At 36.3% G+C, this 17,142-nt stretch overlaps 1 protein-coding gene across 1 annotated transcript in view; it reads left to right on the top strand.

The window, feature by feature from the left end:
• NXPH1 (neurexophilin 1) overlaps window positions 1-17,142 on the top strand; it is a 297,393-nt gene that overhangs the window by 103,766 nt on the left and 176,485 nt on the right. The gene's annotated exons all lie outside the window — the stretch shown is intronic.

Here is a 17,142-nt window from a genome sequence, read left to right as displayed (position 1 = left end):
CTGAACCACCCAGGTGCCCCTTGTGCTCACTTTTGTATTCCTTATATTTCTGGGGCCTCTCAATTAGCTGAGTGAATGAAGAGATGGTGGTAGAGAATTCCACATTGCTTACTCTTTTTTTATCTCCCTGTCTTGGTGTTTCTTCTTCTTCTTCTTCTTCTTTTTTTTTTCCATTCACTGTGTGCCATCTCCCTGCTTCAGTTTAAGAAAAAGCACAAACTGGGTATAATCACATTTGGGTATGAGTCTCCACTAGCTGTGTGACTCTGGAAGGTCTAGTTAATATTTTTCTCAGCCTCAGTTTCTTTACCTGAAAAATGAGGCAATTACAGGTGATCTCTGAAGTTTCTTACAGTTTGAAAATTCTGAGTAGTATTTTTTTTCTGAGATATGCAAATCCAATATGGACTTGGAGGTTTTACTTTGTAACTGTTTCAAAGGAATGTATTTTTTAGAAGGAGACAATTTAGAGCTAATTCAACTCACTCATGTGAAAGGGAAGGGAAGTGGAACCCTGAGATAGGCTTCCCCACTTATAAAATGGGATAAAAATGATAATAATGGTAACAATAAGAACAATAATGATAAGAAGAACAGCTACATAAAAAAGATTCTTGTGGGACTAAAATTAGATAAAACACGCAAGGTAGGGATAAATTGTTAGGGATAAATGTTCACTAAATGCTGGTTCTTGCAATGATTATTACTGTTAAATGTCATGTGACTTGCCCAGGGCTGTCTGACTAGGAAGTGGCAAGCTGGGGCTAAAATGTTTCCTTAAGAGAGACAAGTCTGCCATTTCTCCTCTAGGCCCTTCCTGTCTTCTCCCCCGGCAATCAGAGCTGGCTATGCTTCCAACACTGTGGTTGTGAGCACATGTTAGGGGTAAGCTAACACATGGGTTTGAAACTAGGTCTGGTACTCTTAGACACTGGAGAAGTTTGTCAGTCTCCTCATCTGTATGTTTTTCAGAGTGTTTCTGAGTCTCAGTCTCCTCATCTGTAAAATAGGCATAATAATAATGAGTACTACCCTCAAAGATATAGTGAGGAAAAATGATGTAATGTATGTCAAGGACTTGGCAGTGTTCATGGCATGGATAAGATCCACCAACAGGACCTATCCTAATTATCTGCCCTCAACTCCCCCCCACACGTGCTAAGTGGCGGAAGTTCTCCACATTGCCTGCACAGAAGTTACTACATGTATTCTTGAAGGATGATCTGGATCCTTCCAGTCATGGCACAGGAAGACAGAAGTTCAAAGGTTGTCTTGGGAAATATTGTCAGAGCAGTTCAGTTTGGATGTTAGAAGATGACACAGCAACTAGTATGGATTGAACAGAAGGATGAAGGGCCATAGGAGAGAGATCTCCAGGAAAGAAATGAAACCATTAGATTTTTCAGTGTGTTTGAGTGTGAAAAATATTATTGGTGTTTGATAGACCTTTGGTAACACTTAGAAAATATTAGTGCTAAGTAAATGGGACCAGTAACTTCAAGAAAATATGGATAGTAAAGAAAATGTCAACATTGTTCATTATTTAGCTGGTTGAATAATATGACATGGTCAAAATTATTGAAACATTGATTACCTGTGTACCCCCAAACAGTAACTTCATTGTACTGGGAAGGTGGCTGGGTGGAAGGGACGGAGTTGAGGGGTGGTGGTGAAAAACGAATTTCTCATCTAAAATGACAGGAAATCAAAAAATAATATCTAAACTCAATAAATTAAAAAAGCTGTATTTGTATTTGGAAACATTAAGGTAATTATAAGAAAAAATAGCTAAAGGAGGAGTAAAAAGTGGTTATAGCTGAAGAACAGGACTGGGGAGTGGGGCGTGGTGGGGAGACCACCATTTTTTCTTGTATGCCCTTATGTACTGTTTCACTTTTAAAATGATGACTACTTTGATTAAAAAAAATTAGATAAAAGAGATTATCTACATTTATCTTCACTATTTGTATCTTTCCTAAATCAGATAAATAGGAATTATCTGTAAAATTTATATAAAACTTATCAAGAATCTGACAGTGGTTTCAGAACTACAACTCCCACATACTACATATAAGGATGTCTATAAAATGTAATATTGGACAATAGAATTTTTCTCACATTCAGATACAAATTTAAGGAATCCTTAGTGTTGGAAATAAAGCTTATTTTGATTATATTACCACTAAGCTTGTATTAATATTACCAAATTCGTATCTTCAACCAAGAATATACGTTGCAAATATTTTTTTACAACTGGATGTTATACACAGTAACATTTCTTTTTTAAAATAATTTTTGAGTATAGCAGACACACAATGTTACACTAGTTTCAGGTGTACAGCATAGTGATTCAGCTTCTCTGTACATTAAGCTGTGCTCACTACAAGTGTAGCCACCATCTGTCACCATACAACACTATTACTATAACATGATAACACTTCTCATTCTTCTTCTGTACTTTTAGCTCATGAAGGGCAGGAATGGAGTCTTTTTCTCATCTTTAACTCTATGACCAGAGACTGAATATATGAATTACAGATGTTTCCATTAGTGACTTTAATGACATGGTATTTCTTCTTATGAATTTATGCAAGCAGTAAACCTTTATATTTTATTTTATATAATCGTTTACTTAGCCAAAAAGATGATTTTGATAGAATCATTTTTTATATATTCCAGAAATTATAAAATCCTATCACACATTAATTACTTACTCTCCACCTTGGGTATTCAAAATACATCTCCAGTACCATGGGGATGGTGATGGTGATTCTTACCAGAATCTGACAAGAGTGGTGTTTGAAAATATTCATTGGGTTGAGTCTATTAAGACCTTATTGAGGGGTGCCTGGGTGGCTCAGTCATTAAGCAGCTGCCTTCAGCTTGGGTCATGATCCCAGAGTCCTGGGATCGAGTCCCACATCGGGCTCCCTGCTCAGCGGGAAGCCTGCTTCTCCGTCTCCCACTCCCCCTGCTTGTGTTCCTGCTCTCGCTGTCTCTGTCTCTGTCAAATAAATAAATAAAATCTTAAAAAAAAAAAAAAAAGACCTTATTGAGAACTACATTATAAATTCAATCTATTATTTCCATAGTTATAATAAGAGCTGATATTTACATATAAGGCTTAAAAATAATATTAATGAAATTGAGTAAAGTAATTTTTAGGCATCATAATATATTTAAAGTAATCTACTTGAACTGGGATTTCTGCATCCAGTAAAAATGAAGTAATAGGGGCTGAATTTATACTTCTACTCAAAACAACCAAAGATGGACAAAATGTGTGAAACAACAAGTTTGAAGACATTAGACATCAAAGTCTAGGCCAAAACATTCTCAATAAATTTAAAGGTATACAAGTCATACAAAGAATATGCTCTGACCACAGTGGGAAAAAATTAGACATCAATGAAGTATTCCGTATAACAAATTAACAAATGAAATTATTTATATTACACAACAAGTCAAGTGAAAATATCTTTGGGTTTTTTGGGGAAAAAAATCTCTCAGTTCCCACCCCTCAAGAGGAAAAACCATGTTAGAATGTTTAAAAATGGCCAGTATAGGAACATTGCTTTATGTATGAATTTAAACTGGCAAAATAGTGTGTGTACTAGAGGGAAGTAAGACTTATTCATCAAATAACCATGTTCTCTTGAGTAACAAAATGAATTAGGAGACTTTGAGATCTAGAAATTTTAATGCATGGGGTAATTTTATTTTTTTTCTTGAATGGCATATGTAGCCTAAAAATCAGTGAAACACATTTTAGTAAGACAACATTGAAATAGGATTTAAACATCTTTGAAATAATTTTTTTTTCATGATAGTTGCCCTTGGAGGGCAGGATAGACATTTTCAAATTGGTTCTACCATAAATAGTGTACAGCTAATTCACTTTGTTATTTCTGCCCAATGCCAATACTGCTATTATGGGACTCTTCATTGACTTCTAATTACTTCTCATCTACTCCCACATCTGTGCCTTTGCTCATTGTGAAACTCCACATGAATACCTTTCCTGGCTCTTCCCATCTTGCTTTTCTTTTCTTTCCTTCCTTCCTTCCTTCCCTCCTTCCTTTCTTTCTTTCTTTCTTTTTTTTTTTTAAGATTTTATTTATTGGAGAGAGAGAGACCACACGGGAGAGTACAGGTGGGGAAGGGGGGGAGGGTCAGAGAGAGAGGGAGGGAGAAAGCAGACTTCCCTCTGAGCAGGGAGCCTGAGGGGATGAGGGGATGTGGGGCTCCATTCCAGGACCCTGGGATCATGACCAGAGCTGAAGGCAGATGTTTCACCAACTGAGCCACCCAGGCACCCCCCCCAATCTTGCTTTTCTTTTTCTTTTTTTGTAGGTTGTATTAACATTTATTTTATTATTATTTTTTTATTATGTTCAGTTAGCCAACATATAGTACATCATTAGTTTTTGATGTAGTGTTCAACGATCCATCTTGCTTTTCAAACCCCATCTATTTAAGCTCCCAGCTTACTTGCTATGGACTTTCCTTCAACTATTCTAACCTACCAGGAATGTTCCTTCCCCAGAACTCCTATAGAATTTTATAAATAATCAAGACTAAAGTATAACACAGAGTCTCTTATTCATTAATTTTTAATTCAGTGGCTTTTAAATTATAGTATGCATAGTAATCACTTGCGAGTGATTTCAAAACTGCAAGTTTGGGCCAAATTGTCAGAAATTCCAATCCACTCAGACTAGGAGATCAGGAATTTGTATTTTACTAAAGATCCCAGGATGTCCTGATATGATGGTCTGCATATTACACTTTGGGGGAAAAAAAAAACCAAACCCAACCCACAACATTTTAGTGAATTTCAATCTGTTTCACTCATAGAGATGCGTATTCTAATCCTTCTTTTATATCTTCATATCAGCAAGCAGAATGCTAAGCATATAATGAATGCTCAATAAATGCTCACTGACTTCCTGGAACAGTGCAGTTATACATTTAATATGCAGTAGACCCCCTTATCCCCAGTTTCACTTTCCATGGTTTTAGTTACCTGAGGCCATCCACCATACAGGAGCAGATGATCCTGCTTCTCACATATCATCAGAAGGTCAATAGTAGCCTAAAGCTATGTCATAATGCCTAGGTCATTCACTTCATTTTATCACATGAGGCATTTTATTATCTCACATCTTCACAAGAAGAAGGGTATAAGATATTTTGAGAGAGACCACATTCATATAACTTTTATTACAGCATATTTTTATAATTTTTCTATTTTATTAATATTGTTAATCTTTTACTGTGCCTAATTTATTAATGAAACTTTATAAGAAAAAAACACAGTATATAGAGGGTTTGGTAGGATCTGCGGTTTTAGGCATCCACTGTGGGTCTTGGAACATATCTCTCACTGATAAAGATGGACTACTGTATGTACTCTTATTAATTTTTTTCAGTGATTGCATAGCCATGTATCTTAATTAATTTTTTAACTTGTGATTTGACTTCTCATTTGAATAATAGAATTTTAGAGCTATAAGGGCTTTCTAGCATTAACTTAGCTTGGTTCTCTCATTTTTCAATGAAGTAGTTCAGGGCATGAGAGGTTAAGTGACTTACCCAAGTTCACACAGTTAATTAGTGAGAGAGCTACAGCTGCAGAACCCAAGTTTCCAGGCCCCCAAGCCTCGTGTTGTTGCTTCTGCACATGTTGTCTCTTACTAAGAAATTTGCCCAGTGACTCTAGGTAGTAGCACAAGTGATAAGATTGAAACTCACATTTCTCAGCAATAAGTCAAGTGAAAAAACTATGTCATTCCAGAAAAGTCATAGTAGCTGCTAGGCTAGCTTATTGGTCTGGATAATTTGGGATCAGATAATTCCTTGTTCTGTGATTTATAGAAATTATAGCAGGATCCCTGGCCTCTAATCACTGGTTGCTAATAGCACCCTTTACCCCACTTGTGCCAAAACAATGTCTCTAGACATTGACAAACATCCCATGGGGAAAAAAATCACTCCCAGTTAAGAACCTCTGCTTTATATAGACAAGGACATAGATTCTTGGATTCTTGGAAACACTCAAAGGGTCTTTTGGGACCCTTTCAAGACAGATATTTGTGCATAGGAAGAGGCTTTGCATTTGAAGCAATATACATATGTTCTAAATGAAAGGATGGTTAAGCTAAGAGTACAGTGCAGTATTATAAAGTAGAATGTATAAGGCATGTGATGGTGTAATTTAGTTGGATTTTTATAGCTTTTTTATTTATATAAATTTTTATTATGCTCCTTTTTATTTTATTCCTCAGTGCTCCAGTGCCTGTTATTTCTTTAAGTGGAACATTATGTTATGGTTTAAAGAATGATTTTCATCATCTGTAAACCAGTGTGTATATATTCCAGACATGAAGCATTTATCTTTTGGGTTTATCAAAAGTCAAGAAAAATTATGTAGATATACCCTTAGGAAAATATACATACATATAATACTTTGTTATATGCAATGTGTCTTGTCCCTCCCCCACTTTTCTTGAATGTAGAAGCTTAGGGAAGCTTATTGGACCACTTTAGTCAAGCTTGACCTTAACAGAATAATTTCTTCAAAGGTATTTGCTCATCTTTGCTGTTGTGCTCAAGAAAACAGTATCTTTCTGCTCTCCCAGGATAGGAGATATGAGCTGAAGTTTAACAGATGAGCAACATATTATCAAACAGCTGCTAGAGAAACATCCCTTCAGTGTAAGTAGGGGTCCAAATGAAAAGAAGAGAAATATTATTTAAGGAAAATTTTATCCCAAGGAGAAGCTTGTGAAATAGAAGCAGCAAGCAGGGATGGGATGGGGGGATTAGAGTTGGGGGAGTGGTAGGTTGAGTTCCAGTCCTGGCTCTGTGATCTGGGGCACATTTTTATTTATCAGTTAATGATGGTGTTGGGCTAGATGATCTTATACCTGCCTGTACTGCACATCTACTCTTCAAGTTCCAATTATTTATATTGCTCAGAATAAAATATTTTTCAGCAGAAAGAAGAAAAATAACATTAGGGAAATATTCCAAGTAATAACGTAAACTTCATCAGGAAAGACTTTCTTCTTCTAGACAGTTGAACACAGGATTTTACTTAGAGGACATATGCATATGGACACTTCATACACAATAGTTCTAATTAAAATAAAACAAAATACTAACCTCCAGATAATCTTCTTCTATGGTTAAAACAAAATACTGTGTTTGCTGTTAGCAATATTCTGCTCAATTAGGTCAATTAGTTGTTTAATATTTAAAGGAAATAATACTCAGCAATTATAATATTGATTTTTATAATTAAAATATAGAAATTATAAATATCAACTGCTTAGACTCCAATTAGCTTATTAACATGCAGTAGAGAATAAATACCTACATTATTGGTATCCTTTTTCTTATTCAGTCCATGGCAACTAAGTACTGTCAGCCCTTAACACGATTACGTCAAGCTCTCATACAAGTTAGCTCTTGGCCAAAGTCTGACACAGGAAGTCAATATCTTGGCTTAATTATGTTGATGAGCAAAAAAAGTCACCTTTTTGTGTATAGGCTAAATGCTCACTGTGTGTAGGGAGAACAGCTGCTGCACTTTTGATTTCACCCTAAAGATTGGAACAAAAGGTCAGAGATCTTTTGATGCAAGCTAATTAAAATATCAATGATTATACACACCATGTAAGCTTGTTCTTAGATCAGTGCGTAAAGCAGAAATTTATTTTTTTATATATATTATGACTGTGCACTTTGGGGTAATAATTTAGATGTGTAAGTGCCAAAAAGATCTACACATTAACCTTTGAAAGAATGCTCAGACAAACATTCCTGGAGTTGTTTTTTTCTTCCTTTACAAAATTGGGTACATTAATGTATGTTCCTCCCATTCACGCCAAAGGGCAATTGAGTTCAGGAAAGAAAATTGCAAACATGGAGAAAAGTAGGTTCTGTCAGATCATTATTGAAACCAGATTGGGGGAGGGTCACTTGGGTGGCTCAGTCGGTTAACCGTCAGCCTTCTGCTCGCGTCATGATCCCAGGGTCCTGGGATGGAGCCCCGGGTCCCTCGGGCTCCCTGCTCAGTGGGGAGCCTGCTTCTCCCTCTCCCTCTGCCCCTCCCACCTACTCATGCTCGCTCTCAAGTAAACAAACAAACAATCAATCTTAAAAACAAAAACAAAAACAAAAGACCAGATGGAGATATTCTTCACTGGTGGTTGTCAGGCTTCTGGTCATATAGCTGTGGATATTCCAGCTGAATGAATTGGATTAGCTTTTTGAGAAATTTGTCATCATAGATCAAAGTGTGGTCTGTGGACCACCTACCTTAGAATCAACTGAATGTTTTAAGTTGCATTTTCCCTGGCCTTGCAACTAGATATTCTGTTTTCATAGGTCTGGACTAGAGCTCGGGAAATTCCAGTTGAGTCTGATACTCATTAAAAGCTCTCAGATCACTAACTTAGTGGCAGCAAGAACTCAGTCAGGGCATATATTTTGTCTTTTGCTTGTCTACTTTTCTGCTCATTCATTTTCCAGTGACCCCTCATCTTTTTTCTGTCCCCTACCATTAATTTATTTAGGTTTCGGGAAATTGTCAACTAATGCCCACTAATGAGAACTTAAAAGTATTAGATTCTCTAAGGGACATTTCTATTTATTTTTAAAAAAAGATTTTATTTATTTGAGAGAGGGAGATAGAGCACGTGTGCACATGAGCGGCGGGGGGTGGGGATGGGGGAGAGGGAGAGGGAGAAGCAGACTCCCCGCTGAGCAGGGAGCCGGGTTCGATCCCAGGACCCCGAGATCATGACCTGAGCTGAAGGCAGACGCTTAACCGACTGAGCCACCCAGGTGCCAAGACATTTCTATGTTAATAAGAACAGTAATAATGATATCTGGCTCTATACATTTTGAACCTTGTGTCTCTTCCCTCACATACTTCTGGTGCCAGAGGTTGCAGGGCATTTTCATACTGTGAAATGCCTTTGGCCTTGGACTTCTGTGTGGCCACTCTAGATGAGTGGGCACATTGAGAAGTAGGAGTGTTCCCAGACCCCCTCCTACACTGAGATATGGTTAGCAATAACTGAGGTCTACTTGGAAATGACTGTAAACTACAGAAATATATCCCATTAAGGTCCAACTAAACGTATCTATTCACAACTCAGTTTTTCCTTAGATGGATACTAAAATTCCTACAGTTGCTCCAAAGCCACAAGTACACAAGGAGAGGAAGTGAGGGACAAGGGAAATCCAAGGGGATAGAGAAAGTGACCTTAATTGATTGTAGTTAACGTATCTTCTTCTGCAAAATTTTTCCAAAATATATGATTATGAGAGCAGATTGTTGTCCCCTTCTTCTAGCCCTTCCCTAGGAGGGGCCCAGGCAAATGAGGGTCCTGAAGCTGAAGCTACATTAGCTTCTCAATAAACTCACTTCTACCTATACCTAGCTCAGTGACAGATATCCTGCAGCTATACAAAATAGATATGTGATAAGTAGATGAATGAATAGAAAGGTATAACTCTTATTCTCCCAGCAGTTCAGATGAGGAATTTAGCAGCATTTTTGAAGTCACATAACTTAATAAAGTGACATTCATATTAAAAAGCAAGGTTTCTGTGCCTGGACTTTGCTGTATGCCTCAATGATCAGTACTTCTAGTATAGTCCATCCTTGCTTGGGTACCATGTTTAGGATTGCCCTGGGTTCAGGGACCAAGCTATGCAGTGGTAGTCTTCCCGCAAGAAAAATTCCATGCTTATAAGGTCCATTCTTTGTTAAAAAGAATCCAGAAGAATGTGATGACTGTCAGGTTGGTTTTTTTTTTTCTAGATATCAAAACTCTCTGATCTAGTTAACTTATTAAGAAGGATAGTAAGTGGTTGTATAAGTGCTGGGAGATGGAGAGAGAGAGAGGGATATTAGTATTTTCTAATGGTTTTCGATTCAGACTGTGTAATAATGCTCTGATACTTTCTTTGACATGAGAAGTACTTTCTCCAGTTCACTGGAGTCAGTATCATATAGGGGTTGAGAGTTTGGTTTCTGGAAGCAGAGTTCCTGGGTTCTCAATATAGTCTGCTGCTTACTGTGTGACCTTTGGCCAGTCACTTAATCCTATTATGCCATTACATTTTCATCATCTATTAAATAGGACTTTTTTTTAAAATTTAATTTTATTATGTTATGTTAATCACCATACATTACATCATTAGTTTTTGATGTAGTGGTCCATGATTCATTGTTTGCGTATAACACCCAGTGCTCCATGCAGAACGTGCCCTCTTTAATACCCATCACCAGGCTAACCCATCCCTCCACCCCCCTCCCCTCTAGAACCCTCAGTTTGTTTCTCAGAGTCCATCGTCTCTCATGGTTCGTCTCCCCCTCCGATTTCCCCCCCTTCATTTTTCCCTTCCTGCTATCTTCTTTTTTTTTTTTTTCTTACCATATAATGTGTTATTTGTTTCAGAGGTACAGGTCTGTGATTCCTCAGTCTTACACAATTCACAGCGCTCACCATAGCACATACCCTCCCCAGTGTCTAGGATTGAATGAATTAATACATGATTTGTAAGTGCTCAATAAATATCCTAACAATTTCTGTTGTTACACTTGATCTTGTCTTCGACACTACCTCCCTCTTGGCATTGGCAAGCACGTTGTATTTGTGGGCCTCAGTTTTTTCATCAGTAAAAGGAATACTTAAATTATAGTTGTGATTCATAAAATGCTATGATAGGTGTAGCCTTGGATCACTATACATCACACTTATAAAAATTATTTTGAAGTCAAAGTTGTGAAACTTATTTAGTAATTGAAAGATAAAAGCCCAGTCATTTTCTAGCATCTTAAAAAATAAAGAAAAAAACCTAACAAGTTGGTCTCTTTCTCTGGATTGAAGTCTTGTTGCCTAATGAACCAAGAGCCCAAACTTTGGATTTCATTACTCTTATCATTCCAGATCCCTCCAGAGTCTCTTATCAAATGTGGCCTCATTAAGGCATTTCTCCATTAAATTGTACTGAGCTAACTTGTGGCTGACATGAGCTCAAATGAAATGTAATTACTTTAAATCTGTTCTTTTTGGACTGGAATTGCACATCATAGACATATATAAACACATGCGAAACTACTTGGGAATCCTTACTTATCCAGGCTCTTTTCTGAGTAAGTTTATGGATATCAATCCTATTTAATGAGGCTCTATCAATAATAAAAACTAAATATAAAACAATTCCATTGTGTTATCCTGTTTTGAGTAAGTTACCTCTAAAACTAACCCTAGTTTTTTTTTCCCCCTCCATCAAAAATGGAAGTTTTTATAAACTGACAGTCTGTTTATGAACAGATTACAGTGTAATCCATACTTTTTTTAACCAAGAATTTTGTAAACGTATTTGTAACCTTGGAAAAAAAGAAGACACATGCTTTGTAATAATAGTTGCTAATATTTGCTCTATAGCAGAAACAGTTTTAAGTGTAGGATATGTGTTAACAAACTCATGGAATCTGCTTTACGGAGGAGGAAATAGAAGACTGCAGACTACACAGTTTACTCAAGATCATATAGCTAGTGAGTGATAGAGCTGGATTCATAACCAGGAAGTCCAGTCTGGGTTTGTGGTTGTAACCACTAAACTACTATTATTTCTCAAATTTCTCCTAAATTATTAGGTTTAAGGTGGAAAGGCACACTAAGCATTGAGCAGTGAGAATTGGAACCGCAGAATGCAAGTTTGTATCTGGTGTATTTGAGTTTTTTTTTTTTTTTTAATGTTATGTTAATCACCATACATTACATCATTAGTTTTTGATGTAGTGTTCCATGATTCATTATTGGTGTATTAATTTTGTTTCTCAGTGAGGAGGAATATGATATCAAATGCAACCCAGTTTTGAAAGAGGGGAGCCAGCTACTAGGTAGTTAAAAAACTTGCCTGAGGTGATCTAGAGATGTTAGTGAGAGCAGGGATAGGTACAAGCTGCTGACTGACTCTGTTTTTTTTGGCTAATGCCACTAGAGAATGTGTCTTTCCAATGACAGCCATCAATGGCTGTAGGGGATAGAAACAACTAGGAGACAATTAGTGATTCCAGAGGGAAGTGACAGGACATGAAATGCTTGGGGGCGAAAAGAACATTGTAGGGATCCGGCTTATGGTAATAACTTCACTGGCAACCTCAACTTAAAACAAAACTAATGATATGTTTTAAAATGGCATTCCAGAAGAATTGTTCTAGTCAACTCTTGAGTTCCAAGCATCCATTTCATAGAGTTAACCCATGTTTTGCATACCTAAAGTCTTTTTTCAGAGGCAAAGACACATGGGCGATCCTACTAACTCTTCCCTAGACTTACTGGCAAGAATAATGTTTCTGTATTTCCTTGATTTTGAAAGTATGCTATTTATATCAAACAATGGCTCTTGAGTAGATATATTATATGCAAAACAAGGTAAAATACCAGCACAGATTGGATAATAAAAATCATTTATAATTCTACTATTCAGAAATTGTAAGTTAACATTTTTCCTTGCATATTTATAGTTATAACAACTTTGGGATTACATGGACCTATGATTTTGAATCTGTATTTCATTTTGTATGAATATTTCTCCAGATCATTGCATGTTTTTAAACTTTGGATTTGAAAACACCATTGAATGAGTGGATAGTGCATTGTACATTGTGCTTTAACTTATTAGACATGCTTCTATTGTTGGATGATTAGATTATTTTTAGATGTTTGTTATTTTGAATAATAAGTATTTTCATACATGAATCTTTGAACATTTTATTATTTTTAGTATTATCATTCAGATAGGCATAAATTTTCAAAGACTTAAGTTTAAAATGAAGCTAAAAATAAAATCTTTAATATGTATTTAAAATTTGTTTTACAGAAATTTCTTACTAGTTTTTTTTGTTCTTTCAGCTGTGTAAAAGGATGTCTGTTTCACCAAATCCTCATTCTCATGATTTTCTATATTTAAATGCTGGGGCATTATCATTAAAAATGTCTTAGTTAAATTAACTAGCCAACCATCATATTCTATCCAATTCCCATTTCTTAAATGTTTGTCATCTGTGTTTTCTCTTTTGCAAATGAATTGTTTACTTAATCCTTTGTCTGAGGTCTAAAATATTATATAAGTGTTTGCTTATTTGTATGTTATGATCAAAATGTTGGAAAATCTGACAAACTTGTTGAAAGTGAAACATACTAAATGCCAATCAAACAATTTCACAGGAGTTGAAAAATTTTTCCTTTACTTATGTTTATTGACTGTTTTTAGAAGAAATGTGGAAAGATTTAGTCAGAACAAAGAACATGTTTATAATATCTCATAAAAGTTAGTAAGTTATAAATAGGGCAGAATTATAGTTCATAATTTTGGAAAAAGGGAACAGCATTCTCTATATATAGTTCTATTCCTGAGCCTTATTTACGACTCTTAAGTGTATAATCCATTGCTTCCACATTCCTATAATGTGTTATAAAAACTTGGAAGAGAAGACAAATGAGCGAGGAAACAGAGTTGTACAAACATTGTCAAATGTCTTTCCCCATATCCAACCCCTATGAGTTAAACAGTCTGATGGCTTCTTTGACCCTATTCACCAAATTAGCTTACCATTTGTTCAAATAGATCCACAGCTTTTAAGATATGCATTTTGTTTGAACATTTTCCCCCTCAACCCTCTGGTGTCTTTTTTTTTAAGCAAATGGCATAAGTTTGCTTAGTTGCAAAATTTATCTGTACTTTTCAGAAATTAATGTGAATCTTCCCAAGTCTGACAATAATAATTCCATTTGGCTTAATTCCAGTGATCTTCGGGAAAACAAATAAACACACACACAAACAAAAAAAAAAAAGTACAAACTGTAAGGAGAATAATGATTTGTAGAAATCTGCAGGAGGCCTTGGTCCTTGGTCCAGGAGTATTACTGCTGACAATTACACAAATACTGTTCCTATGCAATTATCCCAGCAATAACCGATAGCAAGCAAAAATTATAGAGGCCTGATGCGATTTATGCCCACAGGTTTCTATGTAGCACTTTGTTTGAATCAAAATGGCTATTTTTTTTTTTCTTTTCTTTAAAGAAAAGAGTCAGTCAACTCCTTAGGAGAATATAATTTTCTTCCATCTAGTTTTAAATGGCATTAGCACAGCAATCAAATGTCAAGGTGAAAGATAAACATGTGTGCTCCTGGGTGCATAAATGGTGAAAATACCAGGTAATATGGGTACCATCTCTCTGCTTTTGCATTTTAAATGGCATTAACCTTGTGCAGTGTAGAGTTATGATTTCTCAAACTGTTTTCTCCCTATAATGGGCAATCAGTTCCATGATTTAAAAGTATACTCTGTACTGTCAAGTTTTTCTCTTGGACGTAAGCACATGGAAAAAAAAAATCAATTTGTTTTGTTTTTCATTTCTGCGTGATTACTGCACTGTATTTATTTCCACAATTCCTTTAATGTCACCATTTAACTACCCTTAATTGAAAACTGCTTGTTTTACTCTTTGCCCAGGAGATTACATTTCAGGTCATATCCAATACATTTTAAGCAAATCAGATTGGAGGAAAAAAAATACATACTTTTTCCTTTTTAAAGATGTAGGTGTTATGGTCAAGTGTGAGGCATGTTGAAAAATAATCACCTACAGATCCCTTTAAGAGCCCTGGCAGCCATTTTAACAAAAATTAAATGCAATTGCAAAATGGAAGAGGGGGGAAAACGTGTACCAAATCCCCCTCAAACAATTCCTTTCCATCAAAAATGACTAGAAGACAGTTTTAGTGAGGCTGCCTTTGGAAATTGTGCAGGATCTGCTTGGCTAAAAAAGAAAAAGGCAGAACAGGACAAATCTATTTCTCTACCCTAATGCACTGAATGTAAGATGGATTCCAGCAGACAAGATTATCTCCTTTTTTGGAGTTTAAAAAGATGACATCCCAAAGGATTAGAAATTTGGTAGCTTTTTATGTAATGTTTTATATTTTTTTCTAAGGGAGATGGTGGGCATTTTTTTGCTTATGTGTATTAGAAAAACAGAAACAATCTAGTAATTTTCTATATTTAATGCTGGAACAGAAATTGCCTGGTACATGGTTATTACTAAATAAATTGCTTCTTAGATTAAATATTATTTGGCATAGTCTTGGCTTGACCTGGGCCAGTTTCATGACTGCTTGGTTTATAGGGATGATACCCAGGTTCTAGTACTAATCCAGGATTGGTTTTAAAGAGATCCTCAGCAATCTTCCTCAGGGTGCCAATTTAGCATATAGGTAGCAGTCCAGTGTCAGGTTGATCTATCCACTCAGTATTTTCTTTGTCCTTCAGTCTTCCAAATAGCTTGTCTCTGTGGGTTTAATGAATCACCAGGAATCATCAAGCTAACATGTTCAAAGAAGGGACTCAATCATCTTGAGTCATGATCATCTTTCTTTCTTTCTTGCTTGCTTGCTTGCTTGCTTGCTTGCTTTCTTATTTATTTATTTATTTATTTATTTATTTATTTATTGAGAGGGTTTGGGGAGAAAGGTGCAGAGGGAGAGGGAGAAAGAATCTTAGGCAGGCTCCCTGCCCAATGCGGAACCGATCTCATGACCCTGAGATCATGACCTGGCCAAAATCAAGAGTTGGTCACTTAACCTACTGAGCCACCCAGGTGCCCCTTGAATCGTGATCATCTTAATCATTTTTTCTGTTTAATGGACTATAAAGTACATTGGTCCTCCCCAGCTGAGACATATTTACTAATTCCATATCATCACTTAGTTCTCTGGTCACTGTTGGGATTTCTTCTGGCACTAGGAAAACTTTCCAACTATATTTCCAAACGCACTTCTTAGAAAAAATTCTTTAATTGTGGAATTTAGTATTGAATCTCTGGAGGTCCTATTAATAGCCAGGGTGTGACTTTAATCCACAAAGTCTTAAGAGATACACAACTGGTTAGGGTGGGAGCTAAGCTTGTTAAGAGCTAAAATCTTGGTCTCCACATGAGGTGGGACCCAGGGAGTTTATAAAATGAAGAAAGAAGACAAAAACAAAACAAAAGAAAATAAAAAGATATGTAAATGTTTGCTTACTGTCTTGTTTAGGTGTTTGCCTTCTGGTATTCAGGATAATACTCAGGTTGTCTAAAAATATGGTAATATCCAGGGGCAGACCTTCATTCTAATGAGACAGATGTGATCCAAACCTGGAAACGATGCACTCCTTAGTGGAGGAAGGATGTGGGCCATATGGTGTGAGGTCATCTCACATCCATTAGGATGAACCCTTCGGTGCTCTTTGCATTTTAAGCTGAGGGTGTTGTGCATATGGGTTATTCACATATTTGGATGTATGTGGGTAGGTAAGTAGCAGCAATCCTCAGCACCTTGCACTGTGATACCTAGATACACTTGAAATAAAAGTTCTCCTATTTTATTAGTGTGTGTCATATATATTTTCCTCATAGTTCTACCTCCTTTCTCATTTTCAGGAAAAGCAAAGTAGTATTTGGGAAGAGAAGAGGCTCTGAGGATATCTGTTCTAACATTTAAAAAAATGAACAGAATATGGCTGATCTATTTCCTGAATTCTTTAGCTTTTTCAATTTTAAATCCTCTTGTTCCCTAGGAAGGCTCTCTGCTTGAAATGGCAGAATCTGGTCACCAGAAAAATAGGGTTTATAACAATATATAAAAGAGGATTTTAAGGATTTAAAAAAACTGAGAAAGGGACACCTGGGTGGCTCAGTTGGTTAAGCCTCTGACTCTTGATTTTGGCTCAGGTCATGATGTCAGGGTTGTGAGACCAAGCCCCACATGGGGCTCTTCGAGGGGTGTGGAGTCTGCTTAAGATTCTATCACTCCTTTTCTCTCTGCCCCTCCCCCACTGGGAAAAAAACCAACAACAACAACTGAGAAACAATAAGACCTTCAGCTTTTATAATTGCAGTTTAAACTTTTTCTTGATTCCATTAGAATTCCAGAGGGGATCTCATATTGGTGGGAAATTGTCATGATTTCCTGATTTACATGGTCTTTAAGTCCCTTTGGGTCAGGACTCAATTAGATGTCATTTTCTGCCAAACTTGGCAGTAGGGAAGGATAGCCCTTGGATGG

Source organism: Phoca vitulina, unplaced genomic scaffold (assembly GCF_004348235.1).
Source record: "Phoca vitulina isolate PV1807 unplaced genomic scaffold, GSC_HSeal_1.0 scaffold4, whole genome shotgun sequence".
Taxonomy (NCBI): domain Eukaryota; kingdom Metazoa; phylum Chordata; class Mammalia; order Carnivora; family Phocidae; genus Phoca; species Phoca vitulina.
The sequence above is the reverse complement of the archived record's forward strand: the minus strand, read 5'-3'. Positions and strand labels throughout refer to the sequence as shown.